At 41.7% G+C, this 14,710-nt stretch overlaps 1 pseudogene; it reads left to right on the top strand.

Annotated features, from left to right (window-relative positions):
• Positions 1-14,710, top strand: part of LOC139532933 (partitioning defective 3 homolog B-like) — a 218,788-nt pseudogene that overhangs the window by 8,859 nt on the left and 195,219 nt on the right.

Here is a 14,710-nt window from a genome sequence, read left to right on the forward strand (position 1 = left end):
TTTGTATGACGGCAACAATTTGCTCTAAAATAAGAAATGCCACATAGTGACCGTGCACAGAGTAGACCAGGTGGAATAAAGATAGTCAGCTGGAACTGTAATGGCTTAGGGCATGTCATGAAAAGAGCTAAGGTTTTTTTCTCATCTTAAATCACTGGGCACTGACATAATGCTTCTTCAAGAAACTCATATTAAATGCTCGGCTCAGGCCAAGCTATGAGTCGGCTGGATCGGTCAGCTACACCAGTCTAATTTTGATGCGAGAGGGGTAGCAATCCTGATAAGGAAAAACATTCCTTTTGTTTACTCATCCTCGATTTCAGATCCTAATGGTCGGTATATTATTGTGGCTGGTACACTGAATTCGAAACCAATAACCTTGGTCAATTTATATGGACCCGACTTCGATGATCCATCATTTTTTCAAAGGGTATTTAAGGCCATACCAAATATCTCGGATACAAGTGTTATTGTTGGAGGCGACTTTATCTGTACGTTAGATCCTCTTTTAGATAAACAGCTATCAAGGTCACTTCAACATTCAAATGCCAGTGTCTGTCTAAATACATTGATGACAAACCTTAACATTGTCGATATTTGGAGACTGACGCACCCAACAGATTAGGGATAATTCTTTATTTTTGTCAGTTCATAAATCATATTCCAGAATTTACATTTTTTTTTTGTTGGACTCCAAACTAATTTCAGCAGCTGCGTCGGTTACCTATCACCCTATTCTAGTTACGGACCACTCTCCTCTGTCCATGGTGCTAAATCCTCAACAATATGTCTACAGGTCGGCGACCGTGGCGCTTAGACGCATACTTGTTGAAAGATGAGACTTTTTGTCAGTATTTGAAGGAGCATATTGCCTTTTTCCTCGGAGCTAACGACATGGGGGATGTTAACGACTCCACCCCTTGGGAATCTTTAAAGGCTGTGATTAGAGGTTACATTATTTCTTATACATCAGGGAGGAAGAAACGCGCCAATACTAGGCTGAGAGAAATTGAGAGTTAGGGGAACAGGATAATGTTTTTAGGATGAATTCCTCAAATGCAGTCCTTGAGAAGATCACAAAGTTGAAATATGAATACAATACCATCCTTTCAAAATACCTGGGCTCTTTACTTGCTAGAACGCAACAAAGTTATTTTGAACTGGGTGACAAACCACACATTATTAGCAAGACAGCTAAGGCATGTACAGGCATCTAGAGCTATTCACAAAATAATAGACAAGAAGGGTAAAATAGTAACAGATCCGCAGGATATTAATAAATGCTTTGCACAGTTTTACTCAGAGCTATATCAATCAAAATGTGATGCTACTGATCCACAAACTATGGAATGCTTTCTCACTGAATGTGAACTTACTAAACTAGACAGGGGGGCAGCTTCTGCACTCCATCCTGGGATAACTTTATGTAACGGATGTGAAATGGCTAGCTAGTTAGCGGGTACGCGCTAGTAGCATTTCAATCAGTTACGTCACTTGCTCTGAAACCAATATGTAGTGTTGCCCCTTGCTCTGCAAGGGCCGCGGCTTTTGTGGAGCGATGGGTAACGATGCTTCGTGGGTGTCAGTTGTTGATGTGTGCAGAGGGTCCCTGGTTCGCGCCCGGGTCGGGGCGAGGGGACGCCATAAAGTTATACTGTTACATTGATGCTGTTGACCCGGATCACTGGTTGCTGCGGAAAAGGAGGAGGTTGAAAGGGGGGTGAGTGTAACGGATGTGAAATGGCTAGCTAGTTAGCGGGTACGCGCTAGTAGCATTTCAATCAGTTACGTCACTTGCTCTGAAACCAATATGTAGTGTTGCCCCTTGCTCTGCAAGGGCCGCGGCTTTTGTGGAGCGATGGGTAACGATGCTTCGTGGGTGTCAGTTGTTGATGTGTGCAGAGGGTCCCTGGTTCGCGCCCGTGTAGGGGCGAGGGGACGTACTAAAGTTATACTGTTACATTTAGAAGAAATTAACACAGCGATAGCACAATTTCCAAACAGCAAGGCCCCTGGGCCCGATGGATATGTAATAGAATTCTATAAGAAGTACTGCGCCAGTCTAGCTCCACTTATGTTTGCGAATGTTTAAACATTCCAAAGAAAATGCCAAACTCCCGCAAACACTGTATGAGGCTACAATAGCACTGATCATGAAAAAAGATAGAGATTCCATTGAGATGTCGTCTTATCGCCCCTGTCGTTACTCCCCATAGAAAATAAGGTGTTGACAAAGATATTGGCAAACCGATTGAAAAAATATATTTCTGACATCATAAACCCTGACCAGACAGGTTTTATCCCGGGGCGACATATATACAAAAATTTGAGACGCCTTTTCAACGTAATGTATCATGATCATAAAGTTGAGGCAGTGGTAATTGCTCTTGACGCAGAGAAGGCGTTTGATCAGATTGAGTGGAAGTATATGATGTCGGTTCTGGAGCATTTCGGGTTTGGAAAGGAATTTATTAATTGGATAATAATTATTTATGCAAATCCAATGGCATCCGTGGTAACCAATCAGGAAATGTCGCAGTCATTCCGCCTGTTCAAGGGCTGCCGACAGGGGTCCCCTATCTCGCCTGCTCTATTCGCTATAGCCATGGAACCCCTTGCTACTCTCACTCGTGCATGTACCGATATAGCTCCGGTTAAAATATAAGACGCAGCACAAAGTTTCCCTATTTGCAGATGATGTTCTTTTGCTTTTATCCAAGCCTAAAACTTCTATTCCCCCCTTACTTAACTTGATAAATACATTCGGCTCCTTCGCTGGCTACAAGATAAACTGGCAAAAAGCGAATTGATGCCGTTATCACGGCCTGTGGATATGCAATTTCTGCAATCTACCCCATTTAGAACAGTGATGGACAAGTTCACAAGCCTTGGCATTGTAGTGACAACTTGATCAGCTATTGAAGGCGAATTGGGACATGAACAATTATCAGCTTAAACAAAATATTGATTTTTGGAAAACTCTGCCTATCTTCTTGGTTGGTCGTATAATCGCTATTAAAATGGTTGTCCTACCCAGGTTTCTTTACCTCTTCCAATGTCTACCCAATTTCATACCACAAAGCTATTTTAAGAAACTGGATTCAATAGTAATTCCATTTTTATGGGATAACAATGCAGTCAGAATTTCAAAGAAGCATTTATGCAAGTACAAGATAGAGGGGGGCTTTGGCCTTCCTCACTTTAAACTGTATTATTGGGCTGCTAATCTGAACATTGTCTTTCTGGAGGGAAGGTTTAGCTGGGATGCGACAGAATGATATGCCTTCATGGCTTTTGATTGAGCAGGCCTCCTGCCAACATTCCTCACTCCCTGCACTTGTTAATAGTCCAGCATATGTGAAAAAAGTCACTTATGACTAATCCAGTCATTTGTCATACTCTTAGGATCTGGAAACAGATGAGGTATTTTCTTAACATACCCACTGTATACATTGACAGCCCGATTTGCCTGAATCATGCTTTCCACCCTGCATTGGATGATATGGTGTTTTCACAGTGGAGGGAGAAGGGGCTCACAAGAATTGGTAACTTATACATTGATGATCAGTTACCCTGTAATTGTTGAAATGAAGCTAAGTTTAACATGCCAACAACACATTTTTTCAGATGCCTCCAAATCAGGAATTTCTTAAGGACACATATCCCACAGTGTGGCATTAAGCAAAATAATCCTACATTCGATAGCTTGATCCTTGGGGTCGGTCTCTAGACTGTATGATATGCTACAGGTCCACATAGAGGTAGACACTATTAAAAGGGCTTGGGAACAAGAACTTGGTTCAGAAATCTCAGATGAGGACTGGGTCGAAGCTCTCAGGAATATAAACCACAGTTCAGTGAATGCCAGATACAACCTTGTACAGTTTAAGGTTACATTACTCAAAAGTGAAACTGCATACAATATTCCCAGACACCTCACCACTGTGTGAGAGTTGCAAGCAGGATGAGGGGACGTTGACCCACTTATTTTGGACATGTCCTAAGTTACATGCTTACTGGGTTCTCTTTTTTGATGACTTATCTAAAGCCTTCGATAGAGTTATAGCCCCAGACCCATTGATCGCGCTGTTTGGTTACAGTTGATGGGAATAGCCAGGAAGGGTTAAAGTCTCTCTTTGTACTCTATTAGCCATAAGTGTCACGTTCCTGACCTGTTTTCCTTTTTCTTGTATTTATTTAGTTGGTCAGGGCGTGAGTTGGGAGGGTTTGTCTATGTGGTATTTTCTATGTTGGGATGTTTGTGTCTGGCCGGGTATGATTCTCAATCAGAGACAGCTGTCAATCGTTGTCCCTGATTGAGAATCATACTTAGGCAGCCTGGGTTTCACTTGTGTTTTGTGGGTGTTTGTCTTCCGTGTAGTCGTTGTGCCACACGGGACTGTTTGTCGGTTTTCTATTTGTTATTTTGTTTCATTATAGTGTTCAGTTCGATGCTAATAAATTATGGACACTAACCACTCCGCGTATTGGTCCGATCCTTCTCGCCTCTCCTCGTCCGAGGAGGAGGAATTAGAAAGCCGTGACAATAAGGCTCATATTGCAAATTTGGAAATTGGAGACTGTACCTACCTTTGAAATGGTGTTACGGGATTTAGGGAATGTAATACATATGGAAAAGATTCGATACAATACCTCCAATAGAAGTCCAATGTTTTGCAAAATATGGCAGCCGATACTGGATACATGGTCTAGTCCCGCTTCATAACTGGGTTGATGATCTGCTGCTACTCTGTGCTGTACTCCACTTAATATTTATTTTTGGCTTAACTACACTGCTTGTAATGACTATATGCTGTCTTCTTATACATGTACCACCTAATAGGATTTAGTTTTATTTTGTGTATGTGTGAGTTTTGTCCTCTAAATTGGCCATCCCATTCAATAGTACAATGAGTGTCAATGTTTGTATCGCTGTCTTTAAAAAAAAAAATGATTGGAAAATAATAAACATATTATAAAAAAATGTAAAATTAAATGTCAGTGAAGACATTTACCAGTTGGCCCGCGGATGCTTTGAGCACACATACGGTCAATCCGTCTGGCCCGCGGCTTTGTGAATCTTGACCCGTTTAAAGGTCTTGCTCACCGGCTATGGAGAGCGTGATCACACAGTCGTTGCGTAACAGCTGGTGCCCTCATGCATGCTTCAGTGTTACTTGCCTCGAAGCGAGCATAAAAGGCATTTCGCTCATCTGGTAGGCTCGCGTCACTGGGCAGCTCGAGGCTGGGTTTCCTGTTGTAATCCGTCATAGTTTTCAAGCCCTGCCACATCTGACGAGCGTCAGAGCCGGCGTAGTAGGATTCAATCTTAGTCCTGTTTTGACGCTTTGCCTGTTTGATGGTTTGTCTAAGGGCACAGCGGGATTTCTTATAAGCGTCCGGATTAGTCTCCCGCTCCTTGAAAGTGGCAGCTCTAGCCTTTAGCTCGGTGTGGATGTTGCCGATAATCCATGGCTTCTATGCCAGTTATTTGATGGTCCGACCGCATTCTGTCCCCAATCGACACTTTAAAAAAAGTTTTTGTGCCAGAGAGAATGACATAAGAAAGAAGTCAAGGTGATAAAAAGAAGAAAGAAAGAAAGAAGCCATGGTCTTTGTCATGGTAACAAGGTAGGTTACGCTGTTACTCCTCGCAGTTCCAGACAGGGCAGGTTGCAGGGAAGATTGAAAACAACAACAACAAACAGCAGGGGTCTAGACAACCACAAGCCTGGGACAATACGAAGTTCCATGCACAATTGCTAACCACTTCGTGGGTTGCGTTTAAAGCCCTCAACAAATCTATGCTAGCTTGATGGGTAGCTAGCGAGCAGCTAGGCTAGCTGCTACGCCTAACACTTCCTCAGACCCTGCCTTGGTTAGCAGGATCACTGGACAGATAGTAGCGGTCCCAGCAACTGATGCAAACCGCGTTGCGGGATCCAAACTCATAAGGTAGCTAGCAAGAAACAGACTTTTTTTAACAGAATTTCAAAACTTTCCACAACCACAAACTGTCCAAAACAACAAACTGAGCTATCCCTCGTTCCGTGTTCAACAGGAAGCGACGACAGGAAGTGATGTGTCATGGTTTGTCACCGTGATTACTGAAAATTCTCTCGACCTGTTCACCTACATTGTAAACGTTCATTCATTGGCTAGGTTGTAGAGGGAAAATTTGAGTCATGTAGTGGCCTAAACCTACCTACCTATGTTACATTGAGCTGTGTGAATGGGATATGAATAACAGTCATCCAATAGGCCATAACAGAAAAGGCCATGTTCATAAAAAACAAATTGTCCTCCCTCATCTTAAACGGCACCGGCCGCCACTGTTGTCGACATTTATAAAGTTTGAATAGAAAATAGATTTGACAATTGCCTGCTACCGTGCATTTCCATTTAACAATCTTGTGTCTATAAAAACAGCTGGGAGTAATGACGTTACACCTAAAAAAAAAAACGACAGCGTCGGGGGAAAAGGTGGTTGAAGTGTTTCCATGACCCAGTTTGGCAAATTGCGCATTATTAAATTGGCAAAAGCTTGTATGCCCTCCCACCTATGTTTCATGTGTCAGGTCGCCCGCAAAAACCAGCAAGGATAGAATGCAAATTGAGTTCTCACAAACTCACACTTTTTCCAGTACCCTTTTTACACTATCGTGCCAACACTTCTATAACCAGTCTCACTGTCTGTACTGTAGCTAGAGCAAAGCACAACTTCCTATGCGGTTGTTCATCTCCCTTCTAATAATACATTTAAAGTGCTATATTCATTACAGATCCCTTTCTCTCGTACTTTCTATGAGGTACTCCATAGCTTTCTATTGGCTTGTTCATTAATATGTTTTCTTCTCTCACGCTAATCCCACACATTTCCCTTCAGCTGTGTAATTGTGTTTGGGAGGATTAAAGTGTGGAAAACCAGCGGCCCAAATTTAGTGTCGAAGCGCTTCACTAATCGTGACGCGCTTCACCGCTCTCGAGATATTGCTTCAAATAGGCGACTTAGCGGTGTAATTTGACGAAACGTACCCTCTAACTGTCACTGCTAGGCCTAATTATTTTCTTCTTGTGCTGACTGATCCACCATCGCCACATTTCCCTTTTGCTTTGAAGGGGACCCAGGAAATGTGAATGTCCATGATATATATGGGAATTATGGAGTTTGACAACAAGAACTTCTGACAGATTTGTCTGTCCTGCTTTGTTTTTCAGTGTACTCCTTGAAGTGTCATGAGTGAGACAGGATTAAGGAAGAGTGGTAGAAACTAGGCAGGAGAGTAATTAAATTTAAGAGCCTTGAGATGTTTGGCAATAGAATCTACATCCTAACCAGATGGGAGTATGCATATATCAAGAGAGCTAGCTGAAATACTGCCAATTAGCCTAATGCCTAATGCGTAGTAATATGCACAGAGTGATTTGAATGAGCAGTCAGGTGCAGTGTCTCTCTAGTGTTATGGGTGTTTCCTTTAAGTCTCCATTCCTGAAGGTTGCCAGGTTTAGTTACCCCGATACGCTGATCCTTGGTCACTTTACCATTTTACCCACTAATGGTTAAGGTTAGGACTTGGGGAAGGTGATCCTATATCTGTACCTAAGGGAAACATCACCCTCCTACAACCGTGCCATGAACCTGCTCAGGGAGAAAAATGTGCGTGTCTTCCCCCAGGTGAAACCTGTTTTTCAAGGGAGGTATTCGTGCTATGCCTGGAGAGTAGATGGCCTACAGCTGGGTTCTTGTTTTTTGATGTGCGAGAGGATCTGTGTAAGACTAAATCTGTTTCTCTGCTCCCACTAGGTAACACTGACTACCCTCGACTACAGGTGTGTGTGTGTGTGTGTGTGTGTGTGTGTGTGTGTGTGTGTGTGTGTGTGTGTGTGTGTGTGTGTGTGTGTGTGTGTGTGTGTGTGTGTGTGTGTGTGTGTGTGTGTGTGTGTGTGTGTGTGTGTTGTTGTTGTTCGTAACGCTTTTCTCAACTCTTATTTGATTTGTGTTGTATAAAGCTTTACACTTATTCTCTGCGTAATATTAGGGACTCAGGTTTGTTAAAAATAAACGCAATGGTAAATCTAAGCGCAGGCGGTAGCACTATAGGTCCAGGGGTGTGTCAAATATTTTACTATTTTCACTATCACAATTATCGGCGCACTTGCTGACGTTGGCGCGAAAGGGTTGGGTTTTTATAAATAACACGTTGTGGGTGTGTCCCTCACGGGGCAATCAGAACGTGATCCATGGCTAAATATGTGGTTGCGTCATGTTGTGTATTTACGGTCTTTTATGTATTGCCTTGGAATCAACTCTAATTCCAATGTTAGTCCGTTTATAGTTTGTTAAATGGCTTACAGAAACTAAATAACAAAATGTAGACCTAACTTGAACCCATTTGCAGTCCACATTAAGTAATTGCATAGCTTCAATAGCCTTCACAATCATATAGGGGCTAGGCTCACTGTAAATTGCATTATGGCTGAGCATGGACATGCCAAACCTTGTCAATAAGCAAGATTAAATTCGTTTTTGATAAGGCAAAAAAAGAGAACATTCTAAACAAAACGAAACCACTTGTTTTAAATGGGCTATGTCACACTTACAGGCACCATCATTTCCCCCCATGGGCATATAAAATTAATACAATGCAAACTATGGAGGGTTTTACGCACATCCAAAATGGGACCTGCATGGCTAAAATAAAGTGCCCCTGCCTAGAATGGATCGATTAAAAGGGAATGTCAGCTCACTGGTGATTTAAGATTTATTTCCAAGCAGTCTCAGGAGCCAAACCCTTTATTGACAGTCTTGACTACTTCGAGATTGCTTTGGGCAGACACAAAAAAGCCTTCAATGAGAGGAGGGGAGCCTATCCTTGGGAAAAAACATAAGTTTATGTTTCTAAATATAAAGAATACAGGCACCAAAAGCACATTAGGCTACTCTTGTTCCATGTGTATATGGACAGTGTGGATAGGCTGCATTTCCGCTGTCAAAATTCATGCCATAACCAACTTCGTTACCGCTAAAAACAGCTTTTGGTTGTTCTTAAATATCCCAATCAGCACTGCCTGAAATTAGCAGGACACACCTCAAATATTTCCACCCTGCCCATCTGAGTGCAAGCGAGCTGATATAAAACAGGTAAATTGCCAAACCTGGCGTTATGGCTGGAAAATGCCAATGCACCAGGTTTTACATGACGAAATTGCAAACTAACGTGTGTTTGACACTAGTGCCACCTTAACGCCAGCTGAAAATAGATCCCTACATCTTCAACAAACTTCTCCAATTCTTGCTTTTTGTGCATGTGACCTGTTGGCCACAAAAAGGGGAAGCTAGTATTGTGTGGCCACCTCTCAGACAATACTGTTTAGTAGTGTTATTCTTTGTTTTTTAAAAACAATTAATTGACCAATGTCTGTTCAATTATTTGAATTCCATTTCGTTCATGATTTTCTGTGAGCTAGATGCACACATTGCTGAGTTTTTCTAGAGATAAATCGGATCAAGCCCGAACTGTGCGACGTAGTAGGGAGTTTCCAACAGGACAATATTCTACATAGTTTAGCTCAGAAAATGTGGTAATTAAATACAATGACCATAATGCATTGCGCACCTACTTGTTCGGTCTGTTTCTTTTACACCTGCTACTGATATGTAAAAGAAACAGAAGAATGTGCGATCAAGGGGGATAGATGATGTATTTTAAATTCTAAGGGATTGATAGTTGGTATTCAACAAGAATGCCTTATTTACTTTGAAGAACTACCTCGATAGTGATTATGTCAGATAGCATAGGCAGCAGCTCTATAGAGATGAGATGACTTGGAATTAAATAATAATAAAATCATTAAATAAAACAAATGTAATATACTAGGGATGCACGATATATCGGTGAACATATCGGAATCGGTTTGTCTAGTTTTACGCCGATGTCAAAGCTGACGTGCACACCTATATAACGAAGGTACATGACGTAATAACCCCACTTGAAATTTTGCGCTGTACGTGCAACACAGCATTCCTAACCTAGCCCACAATGTCTACTGTGTGGATCGAGCAGTCATTTGAAAGAGTAAGAACATTTCAGCGAGACAACTCAAAGGTGAAATCCATTAAAGCCAAGATAATGGAATTCATTGCCCTTGACAATCATTCGTTCTCTGTCGTGGGTGACGTTGGCTTTCGCCAACTGGTCGAGCACCAGTTAACACTACCAAGAGCTCTATTTTTCCGATGTTGCCCTACCGGAGTTACCCAGTAATAGCGTCACTGCTATTAGCTTCACGAAATGCATACTATGGAATGCTGTTTGGGTCTTTGCATGTCAGTAGCACTGTCAAAGCTGTATAAAAAAAGTATGGAAACAAGCAAACACCGGCCACGAACGATGTGTTTACAATACCACGTTGGTAATAAAGCATAATTTGTTCGACCGCAACTTCTGGGGTAGCTAGCTTTAGCTTGGTACCTAGCTAGCACCAATACAACGATCCTGAAAACAATGACCAGTAGAAACTGCAGTCATTTTCATTATTCATAGCAATGATTTAGGAATCCTTGTGAGGAAGTATTAGCTAGGTTGCCACTTGTTGTTCATCCAATTGAAATTGTAACCTTTATTTAACTAGGCAAGTCAGTTAAGAAAAAATTCTTAATTACAATGATGGCCTACCCCGGCCAAACCCGGATGACGCTGGGCCAATTGTGCGCCACCCTGTGGGACTCCCAATCACGGCCGGATGTGGTTGTGTGTGTGGGTGTGTGTGTGTGTGTTAACTATTTAAGTGTACTAGAATGCTTAAAAGGCCGCAAACATTTTTTATATTGGTATCGTTTTTTTATGGCAAGGAAAATATCTGATATCGGTATCGGCCAAAAGTTTAATATCGGTGCATCACTATAATATAGACAACAACTGAAATATTTTAGTAAAGTAATATGAATAAATAATGATTAAGCCGTAATGGATAGTCACTACCATCATGGGACTTGTATTAATTGTTTTATTCTGTGTTACAGCATTCAAACCACAAAATTCATAGTGCATTTAATGTTGAAAAATATTATCAAAAACGTAATCGAACTGAAACCGAACCTTAAAAAAGCACTAATCGCTCAGCACCACTGTTTAGTAAAATGTCACAGATTTCAGATTGTATCCTAAACCAAAGGCCTTGTTCTCTGTGACAATACCAGGAATATGGTTCCTATGCGTTCTCAGACCTGTGTTGCCATAGTGACATTTCAGGAATGTGCCCACCACACTCATGAAGTGGGGAGAACTAGAAATGCGTTCCTTTCTACCCCCCCCAACACACCTTTCTAACCCCCCCCCACACACACACACACACACACACACCACGTATACAACTACTGTAATTGGCTATTGTCATACTGTTGTGAAATAATAATGAGGCAAGTAAACAAAAGCAAGACCTACACAATGTCTAATCCTCTTCCCAACCATATTTCTGAATTTGTAAATATGAAACAGTGTGCAGCCATTTTGTGCTTCATAACCCAGTTTTGTCTTATGAAGGTTTGTTGAAATTACACTTTTACTGCAGTTTACTGTATTCATATTAGCAGGTTGCAAATGGTACCATTTCAGCTAACTGCTTTTCAGAAGTGTAATTGTATACCAATTAGCGGATGCTTTTATCCAAAGTGACTCAGTCATGCGTGCATACATTTTTACGCATGGGTGGTCCCGGGAATCAAACCCAGAAACCTGTCGTTACAAGCGCCATGATCTACCAACTGAGCCATACAGGACCATAAAGTGTGTTTTTACCCATTAACCACCCAATCAGGTTCTTATCATACTAATGTGTCCATGTTTTCTGTGTACCTACCAGAATGGGGAGGACTTCCTGGTTAGGACCCACCACATGGAGTACTGTGACGGTGGCATCTTGGACCTGGATGACCTGCTTACTGACCTGGTGGAGGACCGAGACAAGGTAAGGGCCAATGATGTCAACATTAATATACACCATGAAAATATCTACGTCTGGTCTACGCCCCTCGACCTAGACTCTGATCTTTGGTCAGTTATGTGTTTTCCCCACTAATGGTTAAGGTTATGAGTGCGGAAGGGGAGGTTGATCCTAGATCTGTACCTAGGGTACACTTCACCCCGGAGCAGGTGAGCAGAGTAGTACAACTCCGCGCCTGGTATTAACACAACACACATGTAACCTCTCACAGACTGGGTTGGAGAAAGTGGTCATATTTCTCATTGCCTAAACACCTTTATCACGATTACCTCCCCCTCTTTCAGTGTAAGTGTCATAAAGGGATGACAGCGAGACGCAGAAATTAATTACTGGCTTTCAAACAGAGGCAAACAAACCATACCATGTACGTACGTACGTACGTACGTACGTACGTACAGTAATTTGTGAACTATGACTGTAGTGTGTGCTGACTACTCTGTGGACTTGCTTATCTGGTCTGTCTGATAGTGGTTGGCTGGTTCATGATGGATTGCATCATACATCTCTGAGAGGCAGGGTTTAGTTATTATCACTTAGTGTTTTGCAGTTAATCTTGTTCATGCTTTTTCTTTTTCACTCTGAAACAACTGAACCGTGAGGAAAGGGACGTTCCTCAGATAGGGCTCAATGGTTCGGTGTGAGAGTCAGAGGATGGGCAACCATTGTTAATGTATCATGCCTTTCCTGTGTGGTCTCCTTCACCTGCTGTGTACGCACAAACCTACACACCCACACAAACTGCTCCACTTTCTAGGAAGAAAGAAAACAGATATGGTTTTACATGTCCTCCTAATTTGGCATTATGCATTACTAAGATGTGCTAATAACTGCTTGTAATCCATTTTCATGAAGCGGGAAGCAGAATAGAATGATAAATTACCAACACTTACTCAGCAAGAACAGAATACCAAATGGAATATTCATGTTAATTCGGTGGCGGTGCTGTGTTCTGCAATAACAATTTATGTTTAAAACTTACTGGGCGAGTGTAATGCACTGTACTTGTCCTGTGCCTCCAGGAAGGAATATGAAAGTATAGTTAGTTCTGAATATTGAAGGGACAAGGGGGTAAATAATAGATGCTTGAACTCGGTCGCTAACTTAAAAAAAAACTACTTCTCTTTCTTTTGTGATATGCTCTGTAGTCATTTTTATCGAGATATTAGTTTCACGTTTTATTAGTTGTATGTAGGGGATGCACATGGTATACACCGTCCAATGAAATGCTTACTTGCAGGTTCCTTCTCGACAATGCAACAACAATAATAAAATATAAGAATACTGACATAAAGTAAATGTAAAAGGTAGGGGAATTGTGTTAGGTAGAGGAATTGTGAATCATTGTTTTACAAAGCCTTGTTTATGAGTGAGAGGAGGGTTGAGCGATATTACGACATAGCCGAATGTTGGTGAAAGCTTGGATGGCCTACTATAACATTCACGTTATAGTAGGCCAAATGTAAAACTCTAAACATGCTGTTACTGTTGGTGTTATATATGCTTTTACTATTAGTGCTAGAGGATATCCATGTGTAAGCCATGGTAAGCGCCTAGGTGATGACTTGAAAGCTTTCTGTGCTGTAACCTATTGACTCCTCATCACGTTGTTCATTGAGGGTTGTTTGTGTTCTATTGTTTAGCCCATTATGAGCGGGATAGCATAGCAAGCATGCACTTTCTTTACTGTTAAAAACACTCCAAGCCTCCTAGTCATTCTGCCAATCGTGTTGTCCCTTACAGAAAGGCATCTCAAAGTTTGAGTGCTGATCTAGGATCAGGTTCCTCATGTCCATGCAATCTTATTCGTTATGATCTAAAATACAAAACTGATCCTAGATCAGCAATCCTACTCTGAGACACCTTATGTAATTAAGCTTGATTACATATTATGTCTTTCTGTGACTGGATTTGTCCCAAATTGCACCCTATTTCCTATAGTGCACTACTATTTACAAGCCATCAGACTGCTGAACACCTGAACTGACCACCTGTCTGTTTCTCTGCATCTTAGCACACGTTCACTCACTCATGCCAAAAAGCGCACAGACATACGCACACATGTACACTGAGTGTACAACATATTATGAACATCTTTCTAATATTGAGTTGCAACCCCTTTTGCCATCAGAACAGCCTAAATTCGTCAGGGCATGGACTCTACATTTACATTTACATTTAAGTCATTTAGCAGACGCTCTTATCCAGAGCGACTTACAAATTGGTGCATTCACCTTATGATATCCTCTACATGGTGTCAAACACGTTCCACAGGGATGATGGCCCACCATGACTCCAATACTTCCCACAGTTGTGTCAAGTTGGCTAGATGTCCTTTGGGTGGTGGACCATTCTTGATACACATGGGAAAATGTTGAGCATGAAAAACCCAGCAGCGTTGCAGTTCTTGACACTCAAACTGGTGCGCCTGGCACCTACTACCATGCTGCGTTCAAAGGCACTTAAATCTTTTGTCTTGCACATTCACGCTCTGAATGGCACACATACGCAATTCATGTCTCAATTGTCTCAATGCTTAACAATCCTTTTTTAACCTGTCTCTTCCCCTTCATATACACTGATTTGAAGTGGATTTAACAAGTGTCATCAATAAGGGATCATAGCTTTCACCTGGGGCAATCTAGGTCATGGAAATTGCAGGTGTTCCTTGTGTTTTGTACACTCAGTAGCAGTACGTTCATGCTACACA

The sequence above is a fragment of the Salvelinus alpinus genome, chromosome 10 (assembly GCF_045679555.1).
Source record: "Salvelinus alpinus chromosome 10, SLU_Salpinus.1, whole genome shotgun sequence".
NCBI classification, from domain to species: Eukaryota; Metazoa; Chordata; class Actinopteri; order Salmoniformes; family Salmonidae; genus Salvelinus; species Salvelinus alpinus.